Raw genomic sequence first — 14,562 nt, forward strand, 5'->3', positions numbered from 1 at the left:
TTTTGATTACAAGTGAACTAGAAACTAGAAAACATTTGCTTAGGTTAACATACTTTTATAAAAATAAAATAAAAAGTTATGCCATTACAACATGAAAAAATAAAAACCCTTAAAGCTTCATCAAAACAAAAAATTTATCTCATAAAAAAAAAAACCAATTTTTGTTTTGTTTTTGGTAGGATCGATAGGATCCTACACGATCCTACCATTTTTACTATCCTAATGCGATCCTAAACATTTTGGTGAGATGAGATTATAAAATCGTGTGATCCTACGTTTCATATCGCAATTTTGACAATCATGGTTGTAATATTTATTCTACCACTTAAATTTTTTTTAGAGAGTTTCAATCTATGACGTCCATTTCTAATGATAATTCTTTATCATTATATCAAGACATCAATCAGTTTTTGGTGTAAGTAAAGATTGAATCCTAAATCTCTTATTTAACCATAAAAAAACTTTACCAATTGAGCTAACTGAAATTCGTTTCTACCATCTAAAATAATTTCCAAGAATCAACAAATTTAGTATGAATAACTAAAATTAATAATAAATTGAAGAAATTTTCCTATAGTTCTAAACATTTCTCCAACACAAAAATTGTTAAAAAAAAAAAAAAATACAAAAACAAAAACAAAATGAAGAAGAAGAAGAAGGTAGTCTAGTGGTGCATTATACTCACGGGAATATTTATGGTAATGGGGCATCTGTCCTACCCTAAATTTCTTAAAGAACTTTATAAAGTGTTCTCATATGATATGCCTTGAAAAGCATCAATTTTGTTCTTAATTCTTACAAAGATGCTTTGTGTAGTGGGTAGACACAATCATCTCACAATAGTCCGTGTGTTTCATTGAAATGGCTCAAAAGTTACTAGAGTCATTACCTCTTGCTCAAGGAACTCGAAAAGTCTCTCTCTCACGCACACATCACTTCACAAAACTCCATTTTCTTCGATATACATATGTCACTTCTCTAGTCTCCATTTTCTTCAATAGACATGGCCTTTTCTATTAAATCACTTTCTTTACTCACACTCCTTTCAACCACATCAATTATATTTTTGAAGAAGTAGGTGGCACAGTTCTAAAATTGTCCTTGATTCCACATGGCAACACACCATTGGAAGATGGATATTAGGGACTATTTATGATGTATTCTTCTCCAGGATTAAATAAATTTTAATTACTATCATCATGCCCATAAAACGAGTGGAAGTCCCTTTCTTTGTGCCAAATGTCATTTCCATGTCAAACTAGATAATTGTCATACAATAATTTTCTTATACCAAATGTAGAAACATGACTGGTTTCTGTTGAATATATTGACTGAGGCACTTTGGCAAAACCTCTGAGTCTCAGCATTGAAATGAAATGAAATCACACATCAAATTGGGTGGTATTAGTGTTGGCGCCAAGTAGGATGAAATTGACCCTCCCAATTGAGTGACTTTGTTTACCAAGATAATTCTACTGCTGTCTCCTTAAATTGTGCCATTTGTAGTGTAAATAAATTGCCAAGTGGTTGCAGAGAAAAAGAAGTGCTGCATAAAAAGTAAATGACAAATGGAACTAGGGTCCAAATTTTTAGTGGTAAATTAATGTTCTATTAGTATAATCCTCTTTCTGACCAAATTATTAAAAGTTGTTCTTGTAGCATCAGATCAGATTGATGTATGGAGGTTTGAAGAAAAGCCAAGTAGCTTTATTTAAAAAAAAAAAAAACTAATGTGAACAATGGTTTACCTTTAGTAAATATATTGATGTTAGTAAAAACTTAGGATTAATTGCATTTTTTCCGCAAATGTCATTTGCACCAACCGACATTTTCCTTCCTTAATGGAGGGGTATGTTCGGGGTCAAATGACTCAGATCTCCTCAATAGTTTATTACTTTATTTACCTAACAAAAATAAAATTTCAACTTTAAATTACAAATAATTTTCCTATGAAAATAATGCAATCAAAGAAAAAAAAAGAAAAAAGAAAAATAAGGATGAGATTTGAGAATTATGAGAATGTATCAAAAGAGTGAGGCTTGTGTTTAGTCTTCAGTTCCATTGGACATACTAAGATACGGACATGTGTCCAGTTTTGAACATATATTTGTATCTTAGTTTGTCTAGTAGAACTAGCCACAAACCTAACCCGTATCAAAATACCATAGGTGTCCTTTTTCCGATTCTTTTTCTTTTTTTGGTTGAGACTATATGTATGTAAATTTTAAAGTTAAGTACAATGAAAAAAAAAAAAAAAAAAGACTTCAAGAGTTCTGGACATTACTTTCAACTGCATAATCTACCAATTGCTCAAATTCAAGTTAAAAATCTTCTAAAAAAAAAAAGTCAATTTAAAAATAATTACAAATCACTATAGAATTTAAAATAGAAAAATGTACTTACTTAATAAAGAAGGTAAGAACATTAAGTATTTGTCTGGCATTTGATTATAAGCTAACTATTGTGTAGTGGACCAATGGTGGGCAATTTCGTATGGATTTTCTCGCGGGGCTAGTTAGCAAAGGCTAACCATAGAACCGTAGAACAATCCCTAATATAATTAAAGACTTTGCCCCAGTTACTTGGTTAGTTGTTTTCGAGAGTGGGGTTAAAACTTAAAATGTGAGGACAATACAAAAAATAATAATCTTCTTTGTTTGATGATTGAAATTAAATCATTAAATCTTAACTATTTAAAGTGTATTTTATATTAAATCATTTAAAATTATGTGGTACTAGGTTTATTGTTTAGATACCCAAAAAATAAAATAAAATAAAAAACTTAAAATGGAGAGATCATATTCTGACCTTAATCATTGGTTCATAAATTATAACTAAAGTAATAAAGCGATAGCGTAGCTTATTTAAAATTTGCTAGGTACGAAGGATTAAATAAATAAATAAAAAGACCCTTGTAAAGGTGTTATTTACAACTATTTATTTTGTTAGCTTATATTCTGTGCCAAATTTGATTGTAATTATATTCAATCTGTTGTACCCTGTATTTTTTATGAGATTTCATTATAAGGGTTGTGTGATAGAGAGAGAGAATGTGAAGACTCAAGCATTTGAAGACTGAAGATTTCTCGCGGGTGTATTGCGACTTAGCTACCCGCGAAATGACTCATGTGCCCTGCCCATGCTGGAATGCGAAAAGTTAGACCAAATGGAGACAATTGTGTCTCGCGAGTATCTCGCAAGTAAGGCCTTCCCGCGAGACACTGGCGAGACATTTTGTTCTGCCAGCCTGTCCAATTTGATATACACTTTTTGTGCCTACATTATTTATACCCACATTACCCACAAATGTTAAGGAGTGCTTCTGAGAGAAAACCCTAACCAAACACCCTGAGAGTTAGAGATTGTTATACCCACAATCCTCTACACATTTGTTTTGGGAATTTCCTCATCTCATACCTCTCCATTTCTATACCATTGAGAGGTTGATAGCCCTAACACTTATCACACCCTTTGAGAGTGTCAAGTGAAGTTTTGGTACTACTGGGAAGTATTAGAAGAAGCCTGGAATGGCAGATGCAACATTGAGCTTGTTGCGGGATCTGGAGAACTAGACAAGACACGGTTCTGAGAAGTCTTGTTGGAGTAGGAGTTTGGAGGGCTTAGGTACAGATGGTAGATTAGACTTGAAGGGTCTCTTGCTCACCCTTGTATCCCAATTGATTGTCTAGTGGATCAATTTCCGCTTGGAGGGTGGCGAAGAGGTTTTTCACCTAGTTTTCGGTTTCCTCTTCGATAACACGTCTCGGTGTTATCTGTATTTGCATTTCTCTTCCCTACTCTTATTCATTTCATTTTTACTGCTGAGTTGCTTTAAATATAGATTAGAGTAGTTGTCTTACTTATACGCTTGTGTTTACATTATTCCGCACTTAGTATTAAGTTAGTGAAAAATTAACCAAGCCATAACTTTAATTTAGGGGGTTTAAACAGCTCGTGTGTTTTCAACACATTTTCGATCTTTCAACCCTACACTTTTGGTCCATGGAAAATTTCAATTATGTTCCTATAATCTCAACTTTGTCTCTAAACCATTTATTGTTCCGATTGTACTCCTCAACTTCCAAAATTAAATATTTAATATTCAATGAATTTAAATTAATAGACTTTTTTTAGAGAATTTAAATTAATAGACTAAATTAACCCAATTAATAATTTAAGGGCTTTGATTTTAAAAGTTAAAGTCTAAATTGAGACAAATAAATTTATGAGAACGAAACTAAAACTATGACAAATATATAATATAGCAACCAAAATTATAGTTTGACGAAAAAAAAAATGATCTGATTTTGATTGCTTTTGCTGGTGCAATAAAATATTTTTCATCCCCATCCCCATCCCCATCGAGGAAAGATTCCTATGATCTAATCATCTTAATTAGTCAATAAAATAAAAACTTCATATATGACAACAATAGAAACCCTAGTGTTACAACTGAAATCTCACTGTAGCTTTTATATATATAAATATATACAAGTCCTTTTATTGACCATTTGGAATCACATCAAAATGGTTTGACCATAGCCATAGATGTGAACAAATTTTTATTTTATTTATTTTTTTGGAAATGGATGTGAACCAAATTGTAATTTGAACAAGACAATCTCTCTTCTAATCCCTTACCAAGTGGCCCAACTAATTTATTGTGCCGCTAAAACTAATATAAGCTAGGTTGACTGAAATAATTACATCTTGGATCTTTTGGACACTTCCTCCCCTTTGGTCATGTTAAGTTAAATATGGATGGTAGTTCAAAAGACAATCCCAGTACATAAAAGAGTAGGTGGTGTCATCCGTGATCATTATGGTGGTTCATTCTAGATTTTACTTTAAACGTGGGACATACTTCTAGTTGTTTTGCTCAATTATTGGGCTTTTTTTTGGATGTTATCTGAAGTTTATTCTAAGATATATATATGTCTATTTATTTTATTTAGTTATTCAATTAAATATATATGTTCTAACTTAACTAACTTACCTCTCAAAAAAAAAAAAAAAAGAGTTATTCAATTAAATTATTATTATTATTATTTTTTTTTTTTAAAAAAAAGAGTTATTCAATTAAGTTATTATTATTATTTTTTTTTTTGGGTAAAAATAACAATAACCATTTTATCCAACACGCTTATTTTTTATTTTTGAATGAATTTACATCTTTTATTAATGAAAATTTTATCCCATTTTTAAAGTTATCACATGTAACATTTTGATTTCTCCATACTATTCAAATTTTGTGTTAGATTGTAAGATCTTGCTCTCAAAACATGTATACGTGGAAGTTAAACAAGGTGGTTGTCAAGTTTATCTTTTATAGAGAGTTTGGGAGTTGGTGAATTTGAACTTAGAATGTCTCCATTAGAAATACTAAAAAATGTCAATTAGTTAAACTACAAGACTTTTGGTTTAATTCAATAATTACAACTGGAGAGTAGTAATTTGAACCTTAAACATCTCTATTTAAAATACTAAAAGGTGTCTTAAGCTGCTATATATAAGATTGTTGACGGATTAATCCACTCTAATTAGTTACTTATGTATGCAGGTACATATATAAATATATATTATCAACACATAATCCGACACTGAAATTTCACATCTTAAACTATCTTTTTTGATTTTTCAATGTGACACAGAATAGTTTCATCCCAACTATTACGAATGTCGTAAAATTAAAAGCCTCAAAAGCTTCCACAGTTTTTACAAACACAATTCTTGCTAATGGCTTTAGGCCATTCGCGAGTAGATAAAAGGATATCTGACACATAGAAAACAGAGTGCTGTTCTCTTGAAGAAGACTTGTGAAGTGGCGAATTTTCCTCAATGAGTCTCCACTCCACAAACACTTTATCCACATTGTATTTTTCTTCAATAATGTTGAAAATTGGTTGAATAAGCCACCACAAAAAAACCCAATGCACCATATTGAACCAATCAAATGAAAGAATATTAAGAAACTCAAACTAAATCTATATAGCACAAAATTTACTTCTGTTTATCTTTCTAGTTTTCAATTATCTATTGCAAAATTATATAAAAATAAGTAAATTACCTTCCTTTTATTTATTTATTTATTTATTTTGGTGTAAGTTACAAAAAGCAAATCATCACACAACAGATAGTCAGATACCATTTACTTATTTATTTCCACTAAAAAATTGCTTTCCCTTATCTTCTTGAATATTTTAGCATTCAAACTTTAGTGTGGCCCTTTTTAAAAGAAGTCTATTTATCATTGATCTATAGAAGCATGAATTACTCATAAGCCGTCAAATCGGTTAGCAGACATTTCAAAACTTTCCTAATTTTGCAGTTTTCTGGCCAATCGAAGAATACAGGAAAAGAAGAACATATCATAACAAAAAGCCAAAAGGTCACGATAGTGCTTGTCTTCAACACGCATGGTTCTCAATAAATGTGACACATGGGGACATGAATCCACAAGGCAAATTGTCCAAAATAGCATTATTCACTTTCCTTTTGTTTTTATGCAATCACTAATCTCTAATCACTAACCAGTGACCTCGGTCTCTTAACATTAATTATGTGCTTTCGGGTTAGGCTCCACGTTAATTATGTGCTTTTGGGTTACTAAGAGAATGCAGGATTAACATTAAAAAAAAAAGGAAATTAGAAATTTTGTTTGGGAGTCCCTCTTTTTTTTTGGTAGAAAAGGAAATTTCATTAAATTAAGAAAGCAAGGGAACAGAACATCGTCTAATAGAGTATAGACCATTAAAATCAAAATTAAAACTAGTCTCTAAGTCCACAAGTGGATTGTTAAACAAAATAAAATCATCGCTTTGAGTAGCACCCTTCTTGGCCAAGCCGTCCGCGCATCTGTTAGCTTAACAATAGCAGTGAGTGAAGCAAATGTGGCTGAATTTAGTGCTCAGCTGCCTGCAATCATCCAAGAGAGAAGAATGACTCAAGTTAGTAAGAAGAGGATTTGTTAGAGCATCAACAATAATCTTAGCATCTAACTCAACTTCTATATTAAGGAAATTTTTCTCTAGACAAATATTAAGCCCATCCCATAATGCCCACAACTCAACTGAGTAACTAGATGTTTTCTCAATTTTTCTTGAATAGCCAATGTGGACCCCAAACCTACTGTGGCTGTGAAACTGAGTGAAGGATTTGGGCCCCCAATTTATTTATTTTTGGGCCTTCTAGTAATCCTACGGGCAGAACTCCAAGCACCAACTAGATAGTCCAAGCTATATCCATTTTGATAACCTCTAAACCTACAAACCTCGCCCTCTCACAGTTCTTCATCCTCTCTTTTTGCTCATAATCCCTTCCCTCTGTGTCTTTCCCTCTTCTCCCTCTGTTTTTCTCCAGCTATTTTCCCCCCAAAATCCCCCCCTTTGTTTGTCTTCCGACCCCTTATATAGTATTTCTTTAGTGGGATACTAATCATTATTGTTTCACCAATTCACATGCATTTCCACTTTCGTTAGAATCCCAAGGAATCATCATTCCTTTAAGGATTCTCTTGAAACTTGTTCCAGATGCCAAATAGCATTCTGTAGTGAGTTCCCCAAAGGCACTAACAACTCGTGGCTACCGACTTTAGCTTGGTCAATTCTTCGTCAATTCCTCACTATCTCATTAATCGGTGTTAGGCCAAGCGCTATAGGATTTCCTCCAAACAATAATTTCTTTGTCCCAATACACATGTTTTAGGGCTGAGCTCACTCCAACCGAGTTTAAGGTCCATTTCCCTCTTATGGGCTGGCCTTGGCTACTCAGGCCAATCTTGGGCCTTAGCTAAATGGGCCGATATTGATTTTCTGGGCCTAAACCCCCCACAATAGCGCACCCCCCCCCCCTATGATCCTCTTTTCATGAAGTGGTGATAGGAACAGGGATTCTTGTCTTGGTGCTTGGTCGGGCTTTACAAAAACGACGGTTATACCTCGGGAAGACAAAAAGTCACTCCATTAACGCAGCAGACATGATAGATTGTTCTTTATGAACGCGTGGCAACATCTGACACATCGAATGGTCTTGATGAGCTGACGCTTTTGAACGGTTTTAGACTCCTTAACACACAACCAGATTGAGTAGCCTAGTTAATTAGCCAAGTTGTTACTTAGTCAAATTAAGCAATTTTAGGTTAAAACAATCAAACAATCATATCAAGAATATAAAGCAGCGGAAAAATAAATAACACAAGATATGATCACCCAGGAAACCAAACCGGTAAAAAGCCTGGGGAGGATTTTACCTACCGATCCTCAAGGCAAAACTGAATTCACTATGAAAGAATCGAAGTTCATACAAAAGGACTTACAAGCTCCCCGCTCACTTCCTAATGCTACCTACCAGTAGAACTTACTGACACGACTCCGTGCAAGCTCCGAATCCACGACTCCTTCTTTCTTGAATTCTTCAATCAGCTACAAGCACCCACGCTTGATATTCTTTAAGCTTCAATGGTAGCAACCGGGTTGATCATCAAGATGTTGAAGTAATCTCTATCTTGAAAACCCTAAGCTTTGTGTAAAGAAAGCTCCTCTAGATCTCACAAAGATTTACATAAAACAGCAATGTATGAGCAACAATACAACTGGAGCAACTCTAAAAAACGTGGCTAGGGTTTTGCCTTATATACCTAGGGCAAAAACATAAAACCCTAAATGTTTAATGAGTTAGGGCTGAGTTGGAAAAACTGCAGAAAACGCAATCTGGTCGACTTGCGATCGATCGAGTCTATTCTTCGATCGATCGAGCTAGACCGAAATGCCCCAATGCATCTACAGTCTCTCGATTCCAACTTTACAATAATTAATCAACTTTGAGTAAGCTTAAACAAGACTAAACATATTGTTTTGATCATGGTTTGCCAATATTACAAATTAGAGTTCTAAATACATAAATTCCTAAACCTTTAGAACCTAACAGCTTTGATTACCAAGGCACGCATGAGTAGAAACAACGGTACATATTGATTAGTTGTCTTCAATTGCATTAAATGACCATTCCCCCTATAAATACTGTCACTCTTTTCATTTACAACTTTCTTTAGTTCTTTTCAAATTCAAAATCCTTCTTACTCTTTCTTCCCGAGCCTTAAATTTCTCTTAAACCATCCCTCTCGTCAAGAACTTACTTAGTAATTCTTCTTTCTCCTGTTTCTTCCATTCTCGTTCTTCTATAGTTATCTAAATAGGAAAATATGGGTTTTTCATACCTTTTAAACACAAATGCAAATGTAGAATCCTTCAAAACTAGGTTTAATATCCTCGTGATGTGAACATATCATACTGTCACGAGGGAGATAAGAGGACCAAAGATTGACTCATGTGGTCTTTTTTCCTTTAATGTTAATACTAGAGGGTGGGGTTAGATTTCCAGTAGATCCCCTTTTACTTAGAACTCTAGTTTTACGGGCTTAGCTTTAACTAGTGTCTGCCTAATTTTTATAGGGTAGTAAACTGTGTGGGGTGTCTTAACCAACTGTATGGCCTTAGCTTTACAAACCATGACATTAATTTCCTTTATGCTATTCGGGAAAGCCTAAAGAACAGTTATGACCTTCAAACACGAAACACTATGGAGTGTGCTCAAACCATTGAGTTCCTAACTATCAGCCAGAAGCATTGGAAGAAGCCCGCATGGAGGCCATCTGGACTAGGGGCCTTAAAAGCTTTCATAGACCAGAGTGTAGCCTTTATCTCATCAACTGACACTTCATAATCTATACTGTCACGAACTTCATCTGGAAGCACTGCCTACCATTGAGAGATTGGAGGAGCAATCCGAAGGGAAGAGGTTTTAGAGGTGGAATAGATTTCTTCAAATCCCTTTTGAATAAAAAAAACTATATCTCTCTCCTTTAGAATCCAATCCCCCACTCTATTTTTTATGGCCGTGATTCTGTTTCTTTTCCTTCTGACTAAGGTGGAAAGGTGAAAAACAAAGTGTCGCGGTCTCCCTAAACAGTCCAGTTGGTTTAAGACTTTAGAACCTAAAGCTTATTATCCTGTTCCAAAACTTGATCAAGCTCCACCTGTAATGTTCATTCCAATTGGAGAAGAGAAGAGGAGGGATTATTTGCTATTGCTCATTGGACACCATTTAGTCTGGCCATGATTCTTCTTTTCTTAGCAAACACATTTCCAAAGTGTTCCTTATTCCAAGTGGTGGCTTTTTTGGCAAAGTTTTCCATGGCCTCAGCTAAATTTGGAACTGCCTGCCAAGATGAAGAGGCAACACCAGGAAAGGAGGTATTTGAAAGCCAAAAGCTTTGGAAGACAAAAGACTGAAATCGTTGCATAGGTCTTCTCGGGTTCGATTCTTGAATGACTAAGCAGTGATTCGAGTGACAACTGGTAAAATAAGTGATTTGGGCTTCAAGGTAGAGATGTCACCACTTTGGGGTGATGAAGAATCTATCTATGTGTTCCTATATAAGCCCATTGATTTCTCTTTTGTTGGTCCAGGTGAATCTTAGTCTCTAGAACCCTAAGCCCACCATGTTACACCTGTCTAAACAATCTTTGAATTGCAGGGAGTTATTAATACTTACAGCCCTCCCACCAAATTTATCACTATTTATAAACGGTTCATTAAAATCATTAACTAACATTCAAGGCATGTTATTTAATTCAAAAACATAAAGAAGATTGTTCCAAAGAATACACCGTTAAGCTATTCTCGGGCTTGCATATATAGCAGAGAGAAGCCAGCTAGTGTCTAAAGGATATACCTTTACCACCACGTGGGTCTCCTACTTAGTGTTCGCAAGAGGGGTGATTTCAACTCTATTCGAGTTCTATAGCAACCACAGACCTCCCGCATACCCAATGGTCTCAGTGTGAATTGTACCATCAAACGGTAGTCTATCAGTGATCTCCTCGCTCTAGGACCACCTAATTGGGTTTCCATAACCACCATAATTGCTGGATTATGAATCTGGGCAAGCTCTCTTACATGACTTTGAAAGTTGGGCTTCAGAGCGCCTTTGCTATTCCAAATGATGATATTCATAATGAGTTGGTGATTTGGGGTAGGGCACTCATCAATTTAAGGTAAAGATTTTGCGTACTCCCTCAAATTCCATCCTATTCGTCTCACCATTTCCCCATATTTATCCTTCCCTGGCATTAGAGTCAGGTAGTGCTCTAGGACCCCTATTTCTAGCTCGCATGCAATCGAGTGAAAGTTGAACTCCTTTATGGGACAAAAGATCTATACGATCTTGGTGAAGTGCTTATTGCCCATTATGGTCGTTGAAATTGGTTTGGATTCCAACATCCTCCTCTCTGTCAGATATTCCTATGGATTCACTTCGCACAGCATTGGTATAGGCGATATCTGAGGTATTGATTCTTAAAATACTCGCCTTTCCTCCTTCGGGTTGGAGCCGTCGACAAGGAATTGCCATCAGGGATTTATCATCTCCTTCCAAGCTAGATCGTCTAGAGCTAGTGTCCCCATTCTAATGCTTTTCTTGGTAAGGGGAAAGAGAAATTCCTATGCCTTTTTGAGTTCTAGATTGAACCAACCCATCACCCGGGTTGGACTAGCTCGAATTTTTGCTATGATTATCTCCGGAATTTCTGTGACTACTCCTTCCAGATTTATGGCCCACCTCTGCTATGCTTGAGAATTGGAAATTTTGGTTGAGGGAAAAGATTACTCCATTCTCTTTCCACAAAGAGGTTCACTAAACTTGGTTGAAATGGGGTGGCTGCTTTTGTCCAATGGGATTTTGTAAGAGGCTGCCAAAAGCCCTAGCATGGGCATTTACCTTTTTAGCCTTAACTAAGGTCCCCAAGAAGGGGTTGGGATGGGCAGGTCTTTTAGTTAGGCCACTACTAGACTGGCCCATTTGCCTAGTGGTCTCGCTAGCTTGATGCTTGTGTGTGTTGGGCCCAATAGAGTTGAGGTCCGGAGTAAGCTTTTGTTCGCTGTCCTTTAATGGCCTATTATCCATCACAGTAACATTTGGAGTACGATTAGCTTAAGTTGGTCCCACCTCATCTGCCTATACATTCTATGCTTTTGGACTTTTGTGTCCACCTTTTTTTTGTGTCACCACTAACCACAGTCCGTAATCCCCCTCTTATATGTCCCTAATTGAATTGTCTGAGCTGATAGAAGGTCCTGGATCATGCTTGTCACGTGGGATAGACATTGGCTCTAACTAGCTTTTCGGCACCACCTTCTCTGATGGCTTAGGGCCATGAATGACGAAAAGGTAGGATTCTCTTCGGTGGCCTACTCTGCCACATCCGAAGCAAAGTTTTTGAATCCTTTCATACAAAACTGGCTACTCCAATTTCCCGATTAGGACTATTGTGATGAGAGGTTTGTCCACATCAATCTGCACACAAAGCCTCGCATAACATCCGCTAGCTTCTGAGGTAATGTGTGTGTCAATCCTCAAAACTTTACCCAGAGCATCTCCAATCTCTTTGAGGACTTGAGCTTCATGATACTTGATGGGTAGTCCATTAAACCTGTTCCAGACCGCTATTGACGACACATTAGCCATTTCAGCCTCGAAGTTGGGCTCATAGTTGTCAAATCGTGAATCGTATCGTAAATCGATTTTTTGTTTTTTTGTATCAAACACCTAATAAAATTATAAAATAATTATAGATATACATATATAAAAGGTATATTCATTATAAATTTGAAATATATTCAACTAATGACCAATTTAATCATTACTTTTGTAGTAAAATTTAACAAAGCTAACTAAATAAATCAAATTAACTTATGTTTATTACATGCACATTCAAATTGATTAAACTCAGAGGTAATACAAGATATATAAATCAAAATAATAATATATTTTCATCATCTTGGATAATCAACTCCATCTAAGTCAATGTTATCATCATGTTCAACATCTTGCAAAATTATTTTTTCGTAGACATTTTCTTCATTATTATCAACATTTAGTTTTTTTTTTTTTTTTTTAGTTTTTTCATTCTAATGATTTTTCTTTATATTCTTTCTTGGCATTCTAGCTTTTTAGACTCAAAATAATAATAACAAAACAAAAGATAATTATATTTTCCTTTAGTACATTATTAATAGCATAGAAAGTAAATATGCAAATATGAAAGTGAGTGTTATGAGTTTAGTCTAAATTTTGTAGGAGAAAGAGAAGGGGGGAAAAACTCATGGACTTGCTATTTTATTAGACTCAATTAAGTTTCTCAATAATTTTGTGTTAAAAAAGTCTAACAACTTGTTTAAATCAAATAAAACCACAAATTTTAACCAAAAAAAACTCATTTTTAACCCACATGTCTATGTATCGTACAATGCATACGATTCACCAATATGATATGACTCATATGATATGCACCTATGTATCGGATGATTCATGAGCACTAACGATATGCTTTTACGATACGAAACTTTTTGTACATGATACGATACGTATCTCGTTTCGTACGATACTGACAACTATGGTTGGGCTCCCAAGGCCTAATGGAGAGGAAGTGTTCCCCTAGGAACCATGGACCCTTCCTTAACACAGAGTCATGGTCCTTCTTAAGTAAGAAGCGAACTAGGAAGAAGTCCTTCTCAAGATCAACACAATCTAGCCTGCCTGTTGGGTTCCACAAAGCCATTAATTTCATCTGAATGAAGTTAAGGCTTACAGATCAGCCACAAAGTTTTATTATAAGAGCTTTGGACCACAGTGCTCAAATCCGCCATTTCATAGACTTGGAGAGCTTAACTACCACGAAGCCTGCTCAGAGATTCTGCACATCATCATCTAAGTCAGCATCATCATCCTTCATCATTTCAGTAAGGTTAAAAGTTGGGTATAGGCACCCAAGATTTCCCCTATGACTTTCTCTTTAAAAGATTTTCTAACGAAACCCTAATCTAATCTCGGGCCTATGTTTGCATTCTCCCCCTTCTTAAAGCTCGAATGGTGCCTGTCTTTAATCTTTTTTTTGCCTCAAATTAGCTTCGCCTCCTCTTGTTGGGAAAGGGCTTTTGGGTTCATTCCATTTTTTTAGGAGTCCCTCAAAAGAAATATAAAGGTCTCCACTCATTTTATTGTGGTTTTAGGTTGAACTAGTAGCAAACGCAGGCCGGGGAAAAATGTAATGTATTTATTTTATAAGAAAATAATATAAAAATTGTAAGTTAAATTAAATAGTACATATGCTTTTTAAGAGTATTTTCTATTTTATAAGTTTTATGTAATGAAATATATAATATATTTTGCATTCAATAACAATAAATAGTGATATATATATATATATAACATAATTTAATAAAAAAATTAAATTACATAATTATAATATTATTTTATATAAATAGAGAAGATGTTATTAAAAATACTTTTTTTTTTATAAAAAAAAATACCATAATCAGTTAACTAACTTAAAGATATCCAAGAATTATTATTATTATTATTATTATTATTATTATTTTGTTTAAATGTTCATCCCTATTCTATGGAGCACATGTAACATGTTTCATTAAGTTTAAATTATTATATAAATTTAGAATTGTAGCATTTTTTTTTCCTTTTCAAATATAAGTATAATGCCTATATTA

Source organism: Quercus suber, unplaced genomic scaffold (genome assembly GCF_002906115.3).
Source record: "Quercus suber isolate HL8 unplaced genomic scaffold, Cork oak 2.0 scaffold_203, whole genome shotgun sequence".
NCBI classification, from domain to species: domain Eukaryota; kingdom Viridiplantae; phylum Streptophyta; class Magnoliopsida; order Fagales; family Fagaceae; genus Quercus; species Quercus suber.